Source organism: Protopterus annectens, chromosome 3.part0, assembly GCF_019279795.1.
Source record: "Protopterus annectens isolate FY-2018-M chromosome 3.part0, PAN1.0, whole genome shotgun sequence".
Lineage (NCBI taxonomy): Eukaryota > Metazoa > Chordata > Ceratodontiformes > Protopteridae > Protopterus > Protopterus annectens.
The window spans coordinates 408,065,119-408,085,497 of record NC_056731.1 but is presented as its reverse complement, the minus strand read 5'-3'; the positions used below and the strand labels follow the sequence as shown (position 1 = coordinate 408,085,497).

The following is a 20,379-nucleotide window of genomic DNA, read 5'->3' as shown; positions in this document are numbered from 1 at the left end:
CAAAGGAGGTGCTGTATACAGCACCAGGCAAACTTACTTGTCTAAATGCAAAAGGCTCTCTTTGTGGTGCATTTCTAGTGGTATTCTACCCACACAGGCTAAAGAATCAGCAGCCTTAAAGCATTTAGCAGGACTTTTAAAGGAGGGCTGTCCTACAGTCCCTGCAACTGATTTACTGCTGGATACTCACATATCCTCCAACTCCACTATGAAACAGTTCTTGAAAGGAATTCTGCACTTCAAACCCCAAGGAAGTCTGTGCAGCCTGGGCAGGACATCAACTTTGTGGTGTAAAAAATAAAAATAAACCTAGCTTCTTTCACTCACTGTATTTGTGTCCTGCAAGTTCTTATCATGGAAGAGAATATATTTTTAATGGTTATTACTTCAGCTAGCAGGATTTCTGCATGCTAATCTCCTATGTGCAAAAAGCCCTACATGGTATTTTGGATGGATAGGGTAAACCTTAAAGCTAATTCTTCATGCCTAAACTGACATCATAACTGGCAGCGAATCAGCCAGTACAATCAACTCTCTTCTATTCCAATCCTCAGAAGATGGGAAACACGATATTAAATTTATTGGACATACACTGACAACTGAAGTGTTATATAGAAACAGCAAAGGACGTAATGCAATTAGACAAGCTTTTTTGGATCTTTCATGTCAGAGAAGGTATGCCTGTGAACAATCCCTTTCTGGTTAACTGCATTACTTCTTGTGATAACAGCTTTAGATAATTTCTAGGTAGGATAAGAAACACATCAATGTTGTAGAGTGGCAGCTACAACAGTAAGTTTCTTTAGGAATGTTTCAGAACAGGGTATCTACAAAGAAACAACCTGGCTTACCTTTTTAAAACATTGCAAGAAGGACACTCAATCCAGAAGCAAAGCAAGTTTTGTCACTGCAGTCTTGCACATCATCCTATAACTTACCTTTGCTATGGGACAGCTAACTGTTTTATTCCCATGGATAGCGAAAAGCACTATATCACTGACCTTTATAATCAACTTCTGTGAGTAACTCATGATTGTAGTAGGTGCTCAAGTAAAAGGATCACTGCTGCAGTATAAAATCACTCCTACCTTCTTCATGAGCATGGACAACCTTTTGTCCTTCATTAGGACGTAATGGGATAGAAAGGATTCTATGTTCCTCCTTGTTAGGGAAGAAGGGACTCAAGATGTCCATCTCTTTCATGCACCCTTTTTTACTGGACAGATGTAATTGATATTTATGATTGTGTTGTTGGAACCCTCTATGCACTAGGGGAATGAAATCCCCAGGGCTCTAGCTTCTTCCTTAACTAATTTGGACAGTGCATGATTCAGACAGAGGAACTACTTGGGTCATCCAGAGCATTTCAGACCAAGGACCAAGGGCATCACATGCTTATATCATAGGCATACTGGGTAGCTGAGTTGTTGGGTAGTTGGGTACTAATCTTCCTCCAAAAAGGACTGAAAATGCTGGAGTCTTTTTTACCTCTTGGGCTCGCACTGAAATTATGTCTTTGGAAGGGTGAAGGTGAGATGTCAGAAAGCTCTGAAAATCAGGCCAGAAGGGCAGATAACCACCTGCAGCTTACAACCGTTTATAAACAAAAGTGTTTCTTTTATTTAAACATCTACTGTTAAAGTCAGCATAATAATACAGCTTTCCTTTCCAAAGAAAGAATGACATAAAAACTCACTGATTTATATAAGATCCTGCTGTGCAACTCTTTATGAAAGTAATTTGTTTTCATTAAAAAAAACACTCATTCAAGCCAGCACTGTGACTTAAGAGGGACAAACCCTAATAGTAGCCCAGGTGACCTGCGTCTGAGGCACTGGCAGCGGAGTATGAGCACACCCATCCTGTGGGTTAGAGGGAGGTGTGCATGCATGCAGCACACTAGATTGAGTGATCTCCCTAGGGAACATCAGGAAAACAAGCATGAAGGTACTACTGAAGGTGAGTGGGTCATCCTATTAGCCCCTTGCAGAAATGACGGATGGTTCAGCACCGATACCCACTGCATGCCCTACCACCCCTAAACAACAGAATATATGTGCTGTCAAACTTCATCTCTCTTAAAAAAATCTGCAGACAAACTAACATGAAAGCATGTATGACAGTTTGCAGGATTCTGATTATGGTGACTGCTTAGCTTACAGATCTGAAGGCAAAACCAAAGTGAAAATGAGGAAAAAGACATCAACTACTACAGAATGTACCCCATTTCAAGGTGTGGTGCTCATTTTACTATCTTTGACAATTTTTATATAAACAAATTTTTACATAGATAGGTTATAAACCTGGTCTTGCCTAGGATACCTACATTTTTTAAAGCATTAGCCTTGACAAAAAGGCACACCTTATGCTTTATCATTTTATTTTTAACACGGAAAAGAATTCCAACAATGCTTTCAGATGCAAATATGTTAATCAGTTCCATTTGTGCCTAAATTATTTGATCTTATTCTTTTAGCAAAACCCTCATAACACAAACATTTACTTTAGGTTTGTGACCTTGCATATCTGCATAGACAATGGATGTGATTAAAACTGTGCTGCCCAGGACATTGTGGGAATCAAACTCGGGTATGCTGGAAGGAGCTGTTTAGCATACTGCTAGCCTAAACCTTATACAATAATACAAGTAAGAATTCAGCTCACAGATCTTTGATCTTAATAACATTTAATTCAGAGTATAATGCACACTGTGCACTAACCTTCAAAAAATTAAAGTAAGGCCAGGAGACTCCCTGCAGTAATTTTCTCTTTACACTCAATTTCATTTTGCAGTCATAAGATCAGCTCTAATCTTTACAGGCCATCTCAAGGGCCACATATTAGGAATTTAACAGAGTTAAAGATCACCCTTAAGGTTTACTAGTAAGGGAAATGAGCAGTCTGCTACTCTTACAGCTACATAAGCATCTCAACACAACTTTTGCAAAAAGAAAATATGTATTTACCCACGGGTTTATGTCAAAGAAAGTAGCAAAAAATAATTCAATGTCAACGTAATAGAAGAAAACATTAGTGTTGTCAGAAAGGCAATGCTGCAGAAAGGATCACAAAACATATACAGTGCAGACTGTGCACCTACCTTCCAACACTCTCAACCTTTTCCCACAACATATTTTTTGTAAAATCAGTTACAAAAAAGAAAAAAAATTCTGATGAAACAGAAACATAATGTTTCCAAAAGTGAAAATTAGAAATTAGCCAGCAAAGGGTGATAGCAGTACAGCCATGAACACTAAAAAGTACAGCCATGGACACTAAAAAACGCCCATCACCTATATCTGCTACTGGTTACAATACTTAAATTCTGTTCTATTTTTATATTTATTTTACATCAAACTGACATCCGGGTAGGTGGACTGGTCTGGAGAACCTTTTCAGCCATAACCCAGGCCATCTGGCTACAAGAATACAAACAGTAATACAGTACACAATCATCAAATTGGTGTGAAACAAGAATGGCATGTAAAAAACAGTTACATACATAAACACAAGTTACATTTTAAAACTGATCAGTATTTATAACAGGAGGGATATTATATACATAAACATTCAAGTGTAAAATAAGATAAGTTTTAACTGAAAATATAGAACTATATGGCTTGCTGCAACTGCACAGGTAGCTTATCTATATTCATTATAAACATGCATACATACATCTCAGTAGCTAAATGCCGCTTAGATTATTTTCACTACAGCATTCACTGTCAAGTTTCTGGCAAGTGCAATGATTTACAGCTTCCAGATTTGTTAACTTTTACCAACTTGTTTCTCATTCTTTCTCTATATGCACTATTGAGCATGGCTAATCAATTCAGATTTATCACATATTTCCTTTGGCACCTGGCAGAATTTAATGGCTTCAAAAGACTCACAATACAGCTCTATAAAAGCAGGTCTGCACACTAGGTTTATTAGTTTCATTAACATTATTCAGGTCTTTACAACCTTAGTGCGCTCATTCATCAAAGCCTTTACAACCTCAGCAAGGAGTAGTATAATTATGAGGAAGAAAACAGAGTGGGGTGGAGGGCACTGAAATGTCTTCACAGCATAAGCTGTAATATGGAGAAAATGATACAGCATAGACTATCCTCAGGACAATTGTGAATGAGTCTCATTTCACTTCATCTTGTTAACTATGTTGTGTTTTAGCCCTTTAGCAGCATGCTGTATTTCTAGACTTATTACTTGGAGTTAATTTGCCACCACATGCATATAGTCCATCCAGGAAGAGACACTGCATCATCCAGCAAGGAGGAAAAGTAATCCTTTGCAAGCAGCGGGGACACCAGTCTGACTACCAAAGCTCCCAATGATTCTGCTGGGAAACAAAAAGCCTCATATATGTATGTGTTTAAAGCTTAAATAATGGTTTTACTACCATCTTCAAATCACATGTCCTTGGGAGGCAGTTTGATGACAATAATAAGCTTGGTCACTTATGGAAACAACAGTTATATGTGCACATACTGTCTTTTACGAGACGATTCATTACACCTGTATGACAAAAAATCAGGCTTCCCTGTGGAGATCCTTCTGTTCTGGCAGTTTTAACATCTTTGATGAATAAAGAAGTAGTTATCCTTCCTACCTTTTGACCTTCCACTTTTGCAGATGCTTTACTGTATTCTGGGAATGATGCACTTTGTTTCACAACAGTACTTTCTCCTAGGTGTACTGCTTTCTGTGTGTTCATACAGATTTATAAGGTGATTTGAAAAACCTTTAATTTTTAACTTATAATTTCTCGACTCCTACCTCATTTAGAATTCAAACTTGTCATCATTCAATGCAAAAAGATGTTCCATGAGCTCAATATACTGTTTTAATTGGACCCACAACCATATATATGCTTAAACACATGTACCAGCTGAATGTGTAATTTCTTCATTCAAGTCTGACTGACTTGATGAATCTAGTTTTGTTAACAAGCAAACTGCAGGCACATAGCAATGGTGACAAATTACCCATTCTGTCAAACCTCTTTTCAAAACTACCAAACAAAAAAAAAAAAAGCATAAAGTACGTTATATGCATATGTACCATGCTTCAAGACTCCATAACCATCTGGAGATCTACTATGAGAGATATAAACTATTTATATGCATACCCCAAACAGACACCAACCTGGCTAACAACAAGAAAAACAATGCTACTACTTAAGAGTGAACCTGCAAGTGACCTTAAAAATTACAGACGAATAACTTACCTTCCAACGACATATACACTATATACTGGAACTGATGCCTACAGAGTTTATAGTCATTTAGAAGAAAACTCAATTATGGAAAGAGAACAAAAGGGCAATAAAACAAAGTCATATGGAACAAAGGATCATTTGTTTTTAAATAAAGTCATAGTGGAGAACTGTAAAAAGGGGAAGAATCTAAGTATGGCATGGACTGACTACAAAAAAGCATTTGACATTATCCCACATTCATGAATAAAAGAGTGCTTAAAAATGTATAAGATACACCCTAAATTAATCAACTACATTACAGTGACCATGAAACAGTGGTAGACCACTTTGCAATTAAGCCAAGATAAAGGACAAATTACTATCCCAGGGATAAAAATTCAAAGGAGGATATTTTAGGGTGACTCTTTGTCACCGCTGCTGTTCTGCCTTGCCCTTAACCCATTAAGCTGTCTACTTAGCTTAGGCCATGGTTATAATTAGGCTCCTAGAAAACAACAAAGTGTAAAGACTTCTCATCTTCTGTTTGTCAATGATTTAAAACTGTATAGCTTATCAGATGAGGAACTGAAAGCACAACTGCAAGTTTTCAAAACTTTTTCAGATGATATAAGAATGTCATTTGGTCTTGATAAATGTGGAAAAACAAACTTTAAAGCAGGAAAACTGCAGCACCTGGAAAACATCAGATTGGGACAAGAATGTGATATAAAAGGACTTGAGCAAGAGGGAGTTTATATAAATATCTGGAAAGTGATGGGATCAACAATAAAACACTAACAAATGCAAATAAAACTTAGTAAGGAATACTTTAGAAGACTTAAATTAATCCTGAAAACAGTGTTGACATTTAAGAGCAAAATTCCAGCTATAAACCAATTTGCTCTTCCTGTCCTAACTTGCAGTTTTAGAATGACTAACTGGCCCCAAAATATGTTGGATAGATTAGACAGGAAAACAAGATTTATAGAAATCAGTGCATACCAAAATTATATAGTCCCCATTCTGAAGGAAGGATGGGCCTCCTTGAAATTGATTACATGTACAGATCTGCAATTGTGGACCTGCACCCATATCTGCTGACCTCACAAGACCCAAACATAGTGAAAGTTTTGAAACATGAAGAGAATAAATTTAAGATGGCTTATCAGCTTAATCGAGCAGAAGCATATCAGTGTCAAGCAGGAATGGAAATCAAACCAGAAGCAGACAAAAAAAAATCAGGCAGCCACTGAATGTGCCAAAAAAACAAAAGAAAGAATATAAGGTGAAGGACCAGATGAGAAGACAAGAAATGTGGAAAATGCAGAAATATAGTTGCAAGTACAGAAAACATCTGGAAGAACCTCATGTTGATCAGGATCGAACACAGGAATGGTTAAGGAGAGGCAAATTCAAACCCAGAGATGAAAGGTTAATATTGGTGGTCCAAGATAGTGAGCTAAGTACACATTGGTTTACAAAGTACATTGAACATGTGGGAGAAAAAGACAAATGGAAGTTTTGTAAAACAGAACTGGAAACAGTAGCGCACTTTGTTGCTAATGTCAGAAGGACTGTATAATGAAAGGCATAATAATGTGGCAAGACTGTTGCACTGGGGATTGTGCAAACATTATGGTACTGAAGTGGCTGAAAAATACTGAAAACATGAGATCACCCATTACCAACAATTCAAAAGACAGATGTTAGAAAACCGGATATAATGATTCATGAAAAGAAGACAAAAGTAGCATTGATCACTGAAATCACCACACCAAGTGACTACAGTGTCTTGCTTTGAGAGAGACACAAAGTCATAAAATATCAGGATTTGCAGGCAGAAACTACAGCAATGAGGAAGAAAGATACATACACAGTTCCAACAGTATAAGAAGCAACAGGTCTTATATCTAAATATGATTGTAGATTATTTTTTATGTTACCAATACATGTAACCCCGTACGAATTAATGGGCACATTGTGGGTGCTGCGAAGAGCACTTCTGGCTGACATCAAAGACTGAAACAATACCAATTTCATGAACTTCAATCGTACTTTGACTTAGGAATGAGGTCCATTCCCATCATGTTATTAGAAACCCATAAGACTTGGGGAAATTAAGAGAGGAAAAAACACAAGGATTTCTCAAACAAAGAAAACAAAGAAAAATAAATTTAACTTTTGCATGTGAGGCTGTACCACACCCTCCTTAAGTGGAAGACAGTATCCCACACATCCCTGCAACTTAATGTCTTCCAAAAATATACAACACTTCTATGAAGGCTCATACCAAAAGAAGGCTAGAATGATTACTGGTACATAATTCCACTCCACAATCAGCTGCCAATACACACTCAAAATGCCTGCACAGACAGTTGGCCATTAAAGTTTACACTCAATATAAAAATAGTAGCTTCTTCTCTAATAGCTCCAACTGCCAAAGTATATGAAGTAAAAGCAAATTCCAAAAAGGCAAATATCAACAACTTTCATCTGTATTTATTAACAGCCCAATTAATGAGCATTTCTACTCCTTCTCATACTCAGCCAGCCTTTTCTTTGCGCCAGTTCATCTAAATTGCTATTTAAAACTATTTCCATTTTTCCTACATTTTATGTGACTTGGTATATTCCTTCCATGTTTCATTTATTTTAATCAGCTTGCAATACATTTGCTTTATTTTTTTCTCTAAATTAGTGGGAGCCATCTCTCGAACCAAAGCTGTAGTTTGAATTGTTTTTTGCTGAACATATGCAGTACTCTTCTCAGCCAGTGTTTTCTCTTCACCTTTTCTGGTTGATTTTCTTTCCGTTTCTCCAAAATTCTACTTTGCTGGTATCCAGGCAGAGTATTTACAGCTAGTAAATAAATTTTATTCAAATGATAGTTTCAATGGCACTGGTTTATTTCAGTTTCTGTTTTCTCACTGGGACAGCTGAAATTAAGTTACTGATCAGTGTACATCCATTTTGGAAGTCCAGGAAACTGTTTCATTCTATTAGTAAAATTTACCATTTTACATGTCACAGATCAAACTCACAAAAAGGTTCAGATCCACTAGAAAGCAGGTGTGGCTGGCAATTTGAAAGCAACGTTAACAACTAAACAGGTGGGGCTATAACAGTGCATGCTGTTCTCTGAGATGGTTATAGTTTTAAGGAACTTGTCATAACCACTTTATACACAAAGTAGCCATTTTAGAGCCATTAGCCTATCCTTCAGTCTTCATGCCTCAGATATACACATTGTGCCTGTTACCTCTAGCAAAAAGCCAGCAAAGTGCATTACCCCCCCCCCTGAAAAAAAAAAGAATGCCCTAACTTAGCTACAGTCTTTTAGATACAGAGTAATTGTTTGGATTCACTATTCTTTCCACCATGGCCAATCTAATCACAGTGTAGTATAATCTAGAAACTGAATTTGCTTGTGAAAAGAAAACAAATATGTCCTTTATCTGTTTGTAAATGTTGAAAGGAAAGACACAGCAGATAAAGAGCATTGCTGAAGGAAACATGGCTCAGGAAGGAAAATGTATTAGGAAGACACTCCAAGAAGGCACCCTGATGTCAAGCTGGAAATACTGGGTGAAAGCACTCTTGCTGAGAAAGACGACCATTAGCTTTTGGAGTAAAAAATCTGCACTCAATACATCAATACAAAAAAACTCAATAAATAAAACAGTATGGAGCATGGCCAATATGGTGAAATAAGAGCAGGAAACTGGTGAAAGCTCTGTGACCGAAAATTTTTCTCTGACAGAAAATATAATCAAAAATTTGGAGATACTTGTCAGTTAATTGTATTCAATAATAGTCAGAGAAAACATGTACATCTTCAAGTTCTTCAAAAGCTATAATTTTTCTGTCAGAATATCAACAGCTTTGTTAAGAGAGAGGAGTCTTCAAGATGAGTCACTCAAGAAATGGTACTCAGGATTCTTGTGTTAAAAAACATACAGTCACTAATATCTAGTATGCAGGAGGTATTACTTAAAACAACCAAACTGGATACCAAACTAAAAAGTTTCAAAGAAGAGAACAGAAAGAAGATGGAACATTTAGAAACTATTATGAAACAAAAAAGTGCACAAATTAGTAGTATGTAAGAAGCTGTAAATTATTATGAAAGAAGAGCAACTGAATGCGAGTCTCAGACTTGAACTTCTTTTCAAACAAAATAAATGACTCATAGAAAAAGTTGATGATTTAGAAAATAGACTGAGATGAAATGAAAAGAAGTTATGTACTCATCATAATGTTCCATGTGAGTTGTCCATCTCGCCTTCATTCTGTACTTGTGGGTTCAGAACAGATCCTCGGTTCCGACTCGGCCATTTACAAAAGTTTGAGGTCTCCAACTAGCTCGTGGCTTACTCCCTATCCCATGATGCTCTTGTGCATTCCCCAGATCTTGTTTGCTGGTATACTAATATGCGTACATAAGAATTCCTTATTTTTTAAGGTAAGAAGAGGGTCAGAGAATATTAGATGTCAATAACAACCACTCGAACCTCCAGGAGCTAAAAACGCTGGGGGTGAGGGGGGGGGGCGTTACGAATGAAGGCTAGATGGACATCTCACATGGAACATTATGGTGAGTACATAACTTCTTTATGTGAAGTTGTCCTATCTTGCCTTCATTCTGCACTTGTGGGACAGTGTCCTTAGCACCATCTTTCTTGGGGGGCTCACGGGAGAACATTCTTCAGAACAGTGGACCCAAAAGAGGCCCTGTCCCTGGAGGCCAAATCAATTTTGTAATGAGTGATAAAGGTACGAGTCCTTGCCCACGTTGCTGCTGCACAAATGGTATCAATTGGCAATTTTGCAAGAAAATCAGAAGGGGTCAAAATAGCCAGAGTAGAGTGAGCTCTTATTTTGTCTGGCAGTTGTTTGTTTACTGACTAATAGGAGAATGAGATGCAATCTGACAACCATCTGGAATGAGTGGTTTTTGCTACTGAAGCACCTTTCTTGCAGTCTAAAAAGGATACATACAATTGGTCGGTCTTTCTAAAGTCTGTTCTGTGTAAATAGAACCGTAATTGTCTATGTACATCAAGTTGGTGTAATGCCTTATTGTCATACTTGGGGAAAAAAAACTGGTAAGTCTATGGATCGATTTAAGTTAGATTCTGAACATACGTTTGGTAAAAATATTGGGTTTGTGCGAAGTGAGACTCTGTCATTGTGAAAAAGCATATACGGGTGTTTGATAAATAATGCTTGTAACTCTGAAACCCTCCTAGCTGAAGTGATAGCCACTAAGAAAACAGTCTTCCAGGTTAAGAACTTCAAGTCACAGGATGCAGATGTTCGAGTGTATTCACTGTTGTAGTCATTACATTTGGGCAATCTGCTGGCAGGTTGCCCTCAGTCGGCCTGATTAACAAAGTCTTGGGTCCTGCGTAGGTTGCTGTCCCTTCTTCCATGACGTCAGGTCGTCAGGGGTATAAAACATGCAGCCGATGCCATTACATCAGTTTTTCTTGCCCCAGATGTCAGGTGCCCCCCAAATGGGGAGAAAAAAAAAATATATATATATATATATATATATATATATATATATATATATATACACACACACACACACACACACACACACACACACACACACACACACACACACACACACACAAGTATATAATTTAAAACACAAAAAATATACCTCCAAACAAAAGCAAATACACCCAAAAAGGCTTTTAAGCATAGTAAAAGAAAGGAGAGGTATAGTAAGAAAAAAACAGGGGGCTGGAGAGTGGGTAACCAGGACTGCAAAAGTGAATACACTTGAACATCTACATTTATGGTAAGTGTACACAACTGTACTATGTTCTTCATGTTTCACTATTGCAGTCATTACATGTGGGTAGAATCCCAAAGCTATGGTTGGGAAGATGGATTTACATAGCATTAGAAGCAGATATAAGGCTCTGCAGGACAGCAGTGGCAAAGCCAGCTGTGGATTTAGAGAAGACAGGTAAATGGTAATGTTTGGTGAACGTATGAACTGAGCTCCAGGTAGCAGCTTCTAGAATGTCTCTGGTAGGAACCCCTCTGAGAAAGGCTGCAGAAGTAGATGCAGCCCTGGTGGAATGAAACCTGATTCCCCTTGGGGATAGGTTTACCATGGTGCATATAGCAGAAACGTATCTGTTTGGAAATAGTCTGGTTTGAAATAGCCTTTCCCTCTGCCCCTGCAGCAAATGCCACCAATAGTTGTTCAGATTTTCTTAGAGATTTCGTCCTGTTTAACTAGAATCTAAGTTGTCTGTGTACATCCAATCAATGCAGAATCTGCTCACCCTTGTTCTGTAGATTGGAGAAGAAAGTTGGCAGTTGAATGGTCTGATTAAGAGCCACACTGGATACTACCTTAGGCATGAAAGATGGATTGGTCCTGACAGCCACCCTGTCCAGATGAAAAATAATAAAAGGCTTCACTGCCATAAGAGCCTGTAATTCTGAAATCCATCTAGCTGAAGTGACTGCTAAAAGGAAAGCTGTTTTTCAGGAGAGAAATTTTAGGTCTGCAGTAGCAGCTGACTCAAAAGGCGGGAGAGTGAGTTTTTCCAAAGCAAAATTGAGGAGCCATGCAGGAGTTGGTGCTCTCCTGGGAGGTCTTACATTTTTGGCCCCTCTGAGATACTGCGTTAGCAGAGGATGAGAGAAGAGGGGTGGTTCTGTGTTGTAATGAGCTGAAATGGCAGAGGCATGGATTTTTATGGAAGAAAAAGGTAGACCCTTGTGAAACATCTCAGTTAAGTATTGCAGAATCTGAGGAATACTGGACATTGCTGTGCTTATTCCTTGTGATTGGTTCCAGGCACAGAATCTTTTCCATTTGTCAGCATAAGATTTTCTAGTACTACGCCTTTTAGTCTCCAAAATGACATCCATCACTGGTTTGCTGAGGGATGCCAAGGGTGAAATTAGTTGATTCACCATGCTGCAAGATTCAAAGTTTGGAGCTGAGTGTGCAGAATTTGGTAGTTCTTCTGAGACAGTAGGTAAGGTGTCTGAGGCAGGTGCCACGGAGGAAGGTGTGACACATTGCGCAGGAGTGGGTACGAGTGTTGGCGAGGCCAGTCTGGAGCAATCAGAATCATTTTTGGTTTGTCCTGTTTGACTTTTAGCAGAACTTTGGAGAGTAGAGGCAGAGGGGAAAAAGCATAGACGGATAGGTTTTTCCAGCTGAATGATAGAGCATCCACTTTCCAAGCTTTTTTGTGATGAATTCTTGTGCAGAATTTGTCCAACTGATGGTTCTGGGGTGAAGGCAAAAAGATATATGTCTGGGTTGCCCCATTTGCGTGTCAACATGTTGAAAACTGGTGGTTCCAGTTTCCATTAGTGTGGGTCCATAGGATTTCTGCTTAGTTCATCTGCCAGAGTATTTAGCTTTCCTGGCAGGAATTGAGCTTGTAGTTGTATCTGATAGGTCAAGGCCCTGTTCCACAATGCCATGGCTAGTCTGCAAAGGGGGTAGGAATGTGTACCCCCCTGCTTTTTTTTATGTACCACATAACTGTGGTGTTGTCTGTCTTTATCATTAGTTGTCCTAGATGAAGGTAGTCCTTGAAGGCTGTCAGAGCATTCTGTACAGCTAGCATCTCTTTCTGATTGATATGTAGATGCATTTGATTTGGGCTCCATTTGCCCTGAATGCATTTCCCTGCCAGTCGAGCCCCCCAAGCATAGTCTGATGCGGTTGTTATTAGGGTGTGGGCAGCAGGGGGTGAAGTGAATGGCAGTCCCTTGTTTTGGTGGCAGGCCTCTGCCCACAATAGGAACTCTAGTTGCAGGCAAGGTATAATAGGAATCATTGTTTCCAGACTGTGACAATGTTGACTCCATAAACTTTTTAAGTACCACTGAAGTTTCCTCATATGCAGTCTTGAATATGGAATTAGAAGAATGCAGGAGGCCATGAACCCCAAGGCTTGCAGAATTTGTCTTGCAGATAGCAGGGGTTTTGTGGCCACCTGTTTGAAGTAAGTCATCAATTGAATTTGCTTATCTGGGGTAAGGTAAGTCATCTGGGCAGTTGTATTTAAGCTTGCACCCAGGAATGTAATTTTTTGAGAGAGTACCAGTTGTGATTTCTTTTTGTTTATGGTGTACCCTAGACAAGTTAGAATCCTTTTTACAAACACCAGATGCTTTAGAACAATGTCCTTGTTTTCTGCCTGAATTAGACAATCGTCCAGGTATGGATATATTTGAATATTTCTTTGCCTGCAAAATGCAATTACTGGAGCCAGGCACTTTGTGAAGACCCTGGGCGCAGTAGACAAGCTAAAGGGCAGTGCAGAGGACTGGTAATGCAAGCAGCCTGCCTTGAAGCGGAGGTATCTTCTGCAAGATTCCCTGACTGGGATATGCAGGTAAGCCTCTTTTAAATCTAGAGTTACCAACTAGACACCTTTGCCTAGCATAGGTAGTAACTGTTGAAGAGTCAGCATCTTGCATTTTGGAATGTCCAGAAATGTGTTTAGAGTGGATAAGTCCAGAACTGGACGCCATGATTTGTCTTTTCTGGGTACCAGGAAAAGTCTGGAATAGAAACTTTGTCCCTTTTCCTCTTCTGGTACTGGATGAATAGCCCCCATGTTCATGAGGGACAGAACTTGTTTCTGGGCATCTGCCCACTGATTTGGGGGCAGATCTGGCTATCCGTTTGGGATTGGCAATGTGTGGAAATGAAATCTGTATCCCTGGGATACTATATTTAAAACCCATTTGTCATGGGTAATAAGTTGCCAGTTTTGTGCATGAAGTGCTAGTTTTCCCCCCAAAGGGGTGGCTAAGAAAAGTGCTTGGTGATTGCAGAAGGAAGTCATTGAGACTGTTTACCATAGGGAGGTGCCTTGTTGCTTCCAGATTTGGAGGTGGAGGCACCCCATTGTTTTGTTCTAAAAGTTCCTTGTGACTGCAACCTGGAGCCTTTGGAGTGTCTTTATTTGACATGAGCAGCTCTTGAGGGGACTGGAAAGGACCAGTTCTTAGTAGGCCAGTGCCTACTAAATCTTGGAGGTTGCACTTGTAAGAAATCTTTCACAGTTTGCATAGATTTAGCTTTATCTTCCATCTTTTTTAACACTTCTTCAGCCTTATTACCAAAGAGACGGTCCTGTTGTAAAGGAGCATCCAAGAATTTTGCTTTAACATGGTCAGGCAGAGTTTGCTCTTTCAGCCAAGCATGCCTTCTTAGCACAGATCCACTTACAGCAGCCCTGCAAGAGGCCTCCAAGGAATCAAAACCACACTGCAAAGTATGTTTTCCAACTTGTTCAGCTGAATGCAATAAATCTTGAAATTCTTTATTTTCCACACAGTCAGAGATTAACATCATTTTCTGTTTAAGTAGTACCATGATATGCTGTTGATATTTAAGCATATGAAATTGACAGTTTAAAGCCCTGATTGTCAAGGTTGCAGACGTGTAAAAATTCTTACCCCATCTATCCAGCGCCCTGGAATCTCTATCAGAAGGGGTAGCATTTTTGGCAGTAGAGGCCTTAATGCCCTTGGGACCCTGAGAAATGGTTTCAGGATCAGCAATAGGGTTTTTGAAAAGGAATTTGTGGGAGTCAGGAACCCTGTAGTATCTGTCTGGCTTACAAGGAGCCGGAGGCAGAGAATCAGGAGTCATACTAGATTCTGAAAAACATCAACAATGTCTAGAACAGGAGGTATAACCAAAGGCCTATGCTGAGGAAGTAAAAGAAAATCCCTAAGTCTCTTTTTAGATTCAGAGAAATCCTGACTTTCCCAGTGGAAATGTTCCCTTAAGGCATGTAAAGTTTCCCCAAAAGTAAAATCCTCAGGGGGAGAGACAGAAGGAATGGAATCCTCTGCATCAGAGTCCTCATAAGTAGGAATAGACAAATCCTGTTCATTAGAAGAGTCAGAAGAAATAGAATCCTGTTCAGAAGATTCATAATCAATGTCTTGCCTAGGCCTCTTGGAAGGAGGGGGTTGGCTACCCCTGATCAGAGTAATTAAATCTTCAGCCATTTTGATCATTTGTTTTTTAGGCATAGGGGCCTGCACATGTCGCCCAGGCGTTGGTTTTTTAGACATAGATTTAGATTTTGGACTTAGTTTTGAAGATGGCGTCGGTCTAATATACAAATCTGTAGGCCTGAAAACACCCTCAGAAGCCAGTGCCTGCACAGCGGCTCCGGACCCATCTAAGGTAGAGACATCCGCAGGTTCCATAATTGAAGCATCTCGCAGCATACCGGACTCCAAATGGGTCTCAGTAGAGGCCTGCGAATCGGCAGTAGCGGGTATCAGGGGCTGCGAAAGTGCCTCACTGAGTACCGGCGAACCAACGACTGGCTTAGGAGAAGCATCGTCGTCGGTTTTGGACCTCAATGGTCTGTCTCTGTCTTTTTCTTTGCGTTTTTTAGGTATTCCGGTATTGCTAACCGCAGACATTTCTGGATAATTAAATCTTGAGCCAAAATATTTAGAAGCAAAAATATACCGACGTTTAATCGTGCGTTGATTAAATTTAACACAAAGCCGACAGCAAGGCACGTTGTGGTCAGGGCCTAGGCAAGGAATACAGTGCAAATGAAAATCCTTATGAGATATTTGCTTCCCACAAGTAATGCAATTATTAACTTTTACTGACATCGGTAAGGAGCAAGAAAAAGTTTCCCCAATGGGGTACTTAGCTTTTAGTTAAAGGCTTTGGTTCTGAAACTCAAAAACGAAAATTTCAGGAGTCGGCTGACCTGCACTTGCAAATTGCTTCTGCTTCGGGCACCACGCGGCAAGAAAGACTGATGTAATGGCATCGGCTGCATGTTTTATACCCCTGACGACCTGGCGTCATGGAAGAAGGGAAAGCAACCAACGCAGGACCCAAGACTTTGTTAATTAGGCCGACTGAAGGCAACCTGCCAGCAGATTACCCAAATGTAATGACTGCAACAGTGAAACACGAAGAACATCGGAGCAGCCAAGCTATCAACTTGAGGGTCTGAAGAGATGGATGCAGCATTCCCGACAGATGAGTCAGAAGATCCGGCACTGGGTCCAGGATCCAAGGCTCATCCTGAAGATGAGACCGCAAGAAGGGGAACCAGATTTGATGAGGCTAATAAGGGGCTACAAGTATTAAGGTCCTTCTCAATGCACTGGCTTTCTGAAGAACTTTGGGAATCAATGGAAATGAAGGGAAGGCATAGAGGAGACCTGGGGGCCAACTGTGCACAAGTGCATCCTTTGAGGGTTCCTCCAAAGGGGGGATTAGGGCTAAGTAGCTCCTGCATTTGGTGTTCATAGATGTGGCAAAAAGATTGCAGCAAGGCTGGCCCCATTTTTGGAAAATCATTTCCGCTACATCTTGTTTGAGGGACCACTCAGGAGACATCAGTATTGCTATGATGAGTTTGTCTGCTATCCTGTTGGATTTCCCCGGGATATGCGTTGCTACCAGAAAGCGTTGGGAAGAACTTGCCCACTGCCATACTTTCAGGGCCGCTCAACAAAGGGGGGTAAGATCTGGTTCCTCCTTGTTTGTTTATATACCATACCACTGACATACTGTCTGTTTGGATCACAATCGTTCCTAGTGGAAGAGAGTCTTGGAATGCCTGCAATGCAAGAACCACTGCTCTCAGCTCTCTCATCTCTAGGACATTGATATGCAAGTGGGCCTCGTGATCCTGCCAAGTACCTTGGACTGTTCTTCCTTGAAAATACTCCCTCCACCCTATCTGGGAAGCATCTGTGGTCACAGTGGCCAGTGGTGGTGAAAGAACAAAAGGTCGACCTAACGTCACTTGATTGGAGTGAAACCAGCAACGAAGGTCTCTCCTGCAAGATTCTGTTAACATAATCTGGTGTGACATTTGAAGTTCCTGCATGGACCACTGAGTGAACAGCAGCCACTGTAGAATTCTCATGTGCAGTCGCGCTAAGGGAATTACATTTATAGCTGCTGCCATGGTGCTTAGTACTTGTAGAAATGTCCTTGCTTGAGTCTTTCTTTTGAAAAGAAGGTCTAGAACCTGTATCTGAAGTGCTTGGACTCTCTCTGGTGGAAGCTTCACCATCAGTTTTGTAGTGTCTAAACCTGAGCACATAAAAAACTATATGTTGAGATGGCAATAAGGCAGATTTTCATAGTTTATTGTGATCCCTAAATGAGAACAAAGTTTCAAAGTGGTGTCTCTTGCTTCTGTTAGTAGATGCTTGGTGGTGGCGGTTAGGAGCCAGTCATCTAGATATGGAAACACTTGGAATCCTAAATGTCTCCAGTGAGCCGTAACTACTGCCATACATTTGAACACTCTGGGGGCTGTAGTGATACCAAAGGGCAGAGCTCGAAACTAATAGTGACTGGCTCCCAAAAAGTGCAGATGACTCCTGGATGGCCTGTCCATTTTTATGTGGTAGTACTCATGCTGGAGGTCTATAGAGCACATCCAATTGTCTTTTCCTAGAAAAGGAAGTATCGATTGCAGTGTTACTATCTGGAACTTTGTCTTTTTTACAGATTTTACAGTCTGCTGAGATCCAGTATGGGTCTCCAGTCCCCTGTTTTCTTCAGAACTAAAAATAACCTTGAGTAAGTCCCGGATCCTGTCTGGTCTGCGGGGACCTGTTGGATGACTCTTTTTCTAGCAACTTCTGTATTTCTAGGGATGCTTGTTTCTTGTGAATATTTTTTTATGCTTGGGGCGGGAATAGAAAATGGTATGGAGTAACCTCTGGATATGATGCTTTGTACCCACTTATCTTTTATTTTAAGCCAGGCATCTGGGTACAAAGATAATTGACCCCTGACTGCCTCTAGAGTGGGACAGATTGGCCTCCTTTCAGAAGCACTGAAAGGGCTTACCAAAGAAGGATTCTCTGTCGCCCTGTTCTGTGGACTGCCTCTGCCAGGTGGCCAGTTCCTGCCATTACTGCTTCCCCCTCTGCCCCTGGGGAAGGCTCACTATGTGTGTCTTGAAAACCGCTCTGGGATTTTTGAAACCGCATTTTTCCTCCCTTTTGACCTTTAGGATAAGGTCTAGAAAATGTGGAAAAATGGACTCAAATGGCAGAGAGAGTTTTCCCTTTCTGTTCACACTTAGTTAGTGTGTCTTTGACTTTAGTTCTGAACAAGGACGAGCTAAAGGGGACATTAACAAAGTATGACTCGAAGGGTTCAACAAAGTTACACAAGCGCATCCAGGAATGTCTCCTAAGGGCAATTCTTGAACCCACTGCCCTACTCGCTCCATTGGCTGCATAAGAAATGAGCCTCATGGATGAGTTCACTATGGGAGGCCAATTTACCTGATACCTCCCAGTTACTGAACCCTGGATAGTACTTCCAAGCTCCTTCAGGAGATCTCTCTGTAACCTGGTATATGGGTCCCCTTCATAATATCAACCCACCTTTCATCGCCTTTCAAAACATCGAGATGAAAATGTCGTAAGGTTACAATCACAAACTCCTGGAACATATATCCTCTCTGGGAAAATAACCACTTGGCCACCAATGATAAAATCACAAATGGTAGCAAATTACACCCACAGAAGTGGGGGGCTTTGCCCCCCCCAAAACCTCCACAATAAATATGCCAATTCCAAATTTGCACTACAGAGGAGAAAGGGCAAAGTTCACCATGGTGGCCAAGTGGTTACTTTCCCGGAGAGGAAATACCATGTTCCAGGAGTTTATGATTGTAATCTTAAGATGCTTTCATATCGACATTTTTAAAGTTGACGAAAGGTGGGTCGACATTATGAAGGGGACCCATATACACACATATATATATATATATGTAGTCTAGGTTCTTGGAATATGGGAAATGGGAAAAGTGCAGCTGCACTGATTTGTCTTGCTTACAAGAGCTTTAAGCTATTTCTGATTTTTAACGTAACATATGGTCAAGACTGTAGTAGGTCCCATAATGGCAGAGAATGCCTGTTAATTTAGTTTTATCCTTGATCACTCTACAATTCAGCAGATTCATACATTCCCTCTATTTGCAGATTTAAATGTAATGCAATTTTTGTTGTCATGATTAAGGAAGACAATATAGCTACTGCACTTAATTCTTTCACTACGTGTTTTTTAGCTTTTGTCTTTAGCATTTAGTAAAGTACAAATGAAGCCTCTTTGGGTTATAACATACAGACGAAAGGTTTAAAAGTATAACCTGGGATACAAATTGCAATTAACATGCACAGTTAAAGGTGCACATGAAGGACTGATTACAATGCCAGTAAAGGAACACTGCAACACAGTCACAAAGAGATACACATTTGTATCAACATGGAAAATTTGTTACTCGTAAAACCTTGCTTTCGATTCTTAATACCGTGAAAAAGAAGACAAAAAAAGAAAACAATAACTGGGGCTTACCTTTGCTGTGTATCTAAATGAGCTCTCCAATCAGTATGAAGAGGATTAATACTCCAAACAGCAAACAAACACAAATGTCACCACAAGAACCAGCAACTGCAAATGACAAGAATAACTTAAAACAAAATTAAGCTACAATGATCTGTTCTTTAAGTTAATATATCTAAAATAAACTACAATAAATAAAATATAAAACAGCAACAAAAAGAGGTTCTAAGCATTCTTTGCAATGTAATGAATTAAAACTTCCCAAACAGACCTTAAAACTCAATCATTAAAACGACCTTAAAAATATTGTGCGGTGGTGTGGCCCACACAATTACAACTACTAATCTTGTCAGTACTGGCTAAATGGCATTCACAGTCCAGAAGATATTGTGGAATTACCAGATTGAAGAGTCAATACTGAAATGTATTCCAGATAAATCACAAACCTTATTATGGAAATGTACAAACGTGATGAAAAGCATTTTGCTGGGAGGAGTAAGGATGTTATTTTTTTATACATTGAAAAATAGTTAACTAATGGTCCAACACTCAATTAAGGAACTGTTGTGGCAAACATAATCTGATGCAAGTTATAATGGAATGTATATAATTAGTTACATATAATTAGTTATAACAAGTTATAACAGCCTCAAAATAAACCAAAATAAAACCATCAACATAACTGGATGGTACTTCCCACCTGGCCAAAACACAGTGGCGGCTGGTGACTTCAAATCAAAGGGGGGGGCTTAAGGAGACAGCTGAATGAGTGGGGTCAATGAGAAGAGGTGTGGCCAACTAGAAAGGGGAG

The 20,379-nt window shown here is 39.9% G+C and overlaps 1 protein-coding gene across 1 annotated transcript in view; it reads right to left on the bottom strand.

The window, feature by feature from the left end:
• Positions 1 to 19,671, bottom strand: part of FARS2 (phenylalanyl-tRNA synthetase 2, mitochondrial) — a 2,286,208-nt gene extending 2,266,537 nt beyond the window's left edge. Inside the window, exon 1 of the mRNA XM_044064858.1 lies at positions 19,581 to 19,671. The gene's annotated coding sequence lies outside the window, so the exon portion shown is untranslated. The remainder of the gene's footprint in view (positions 1 to 19,580) is intronic.
• Between the last annotated feature and the right edge of the window lie 708 nt (positions 19,672 to 20,379).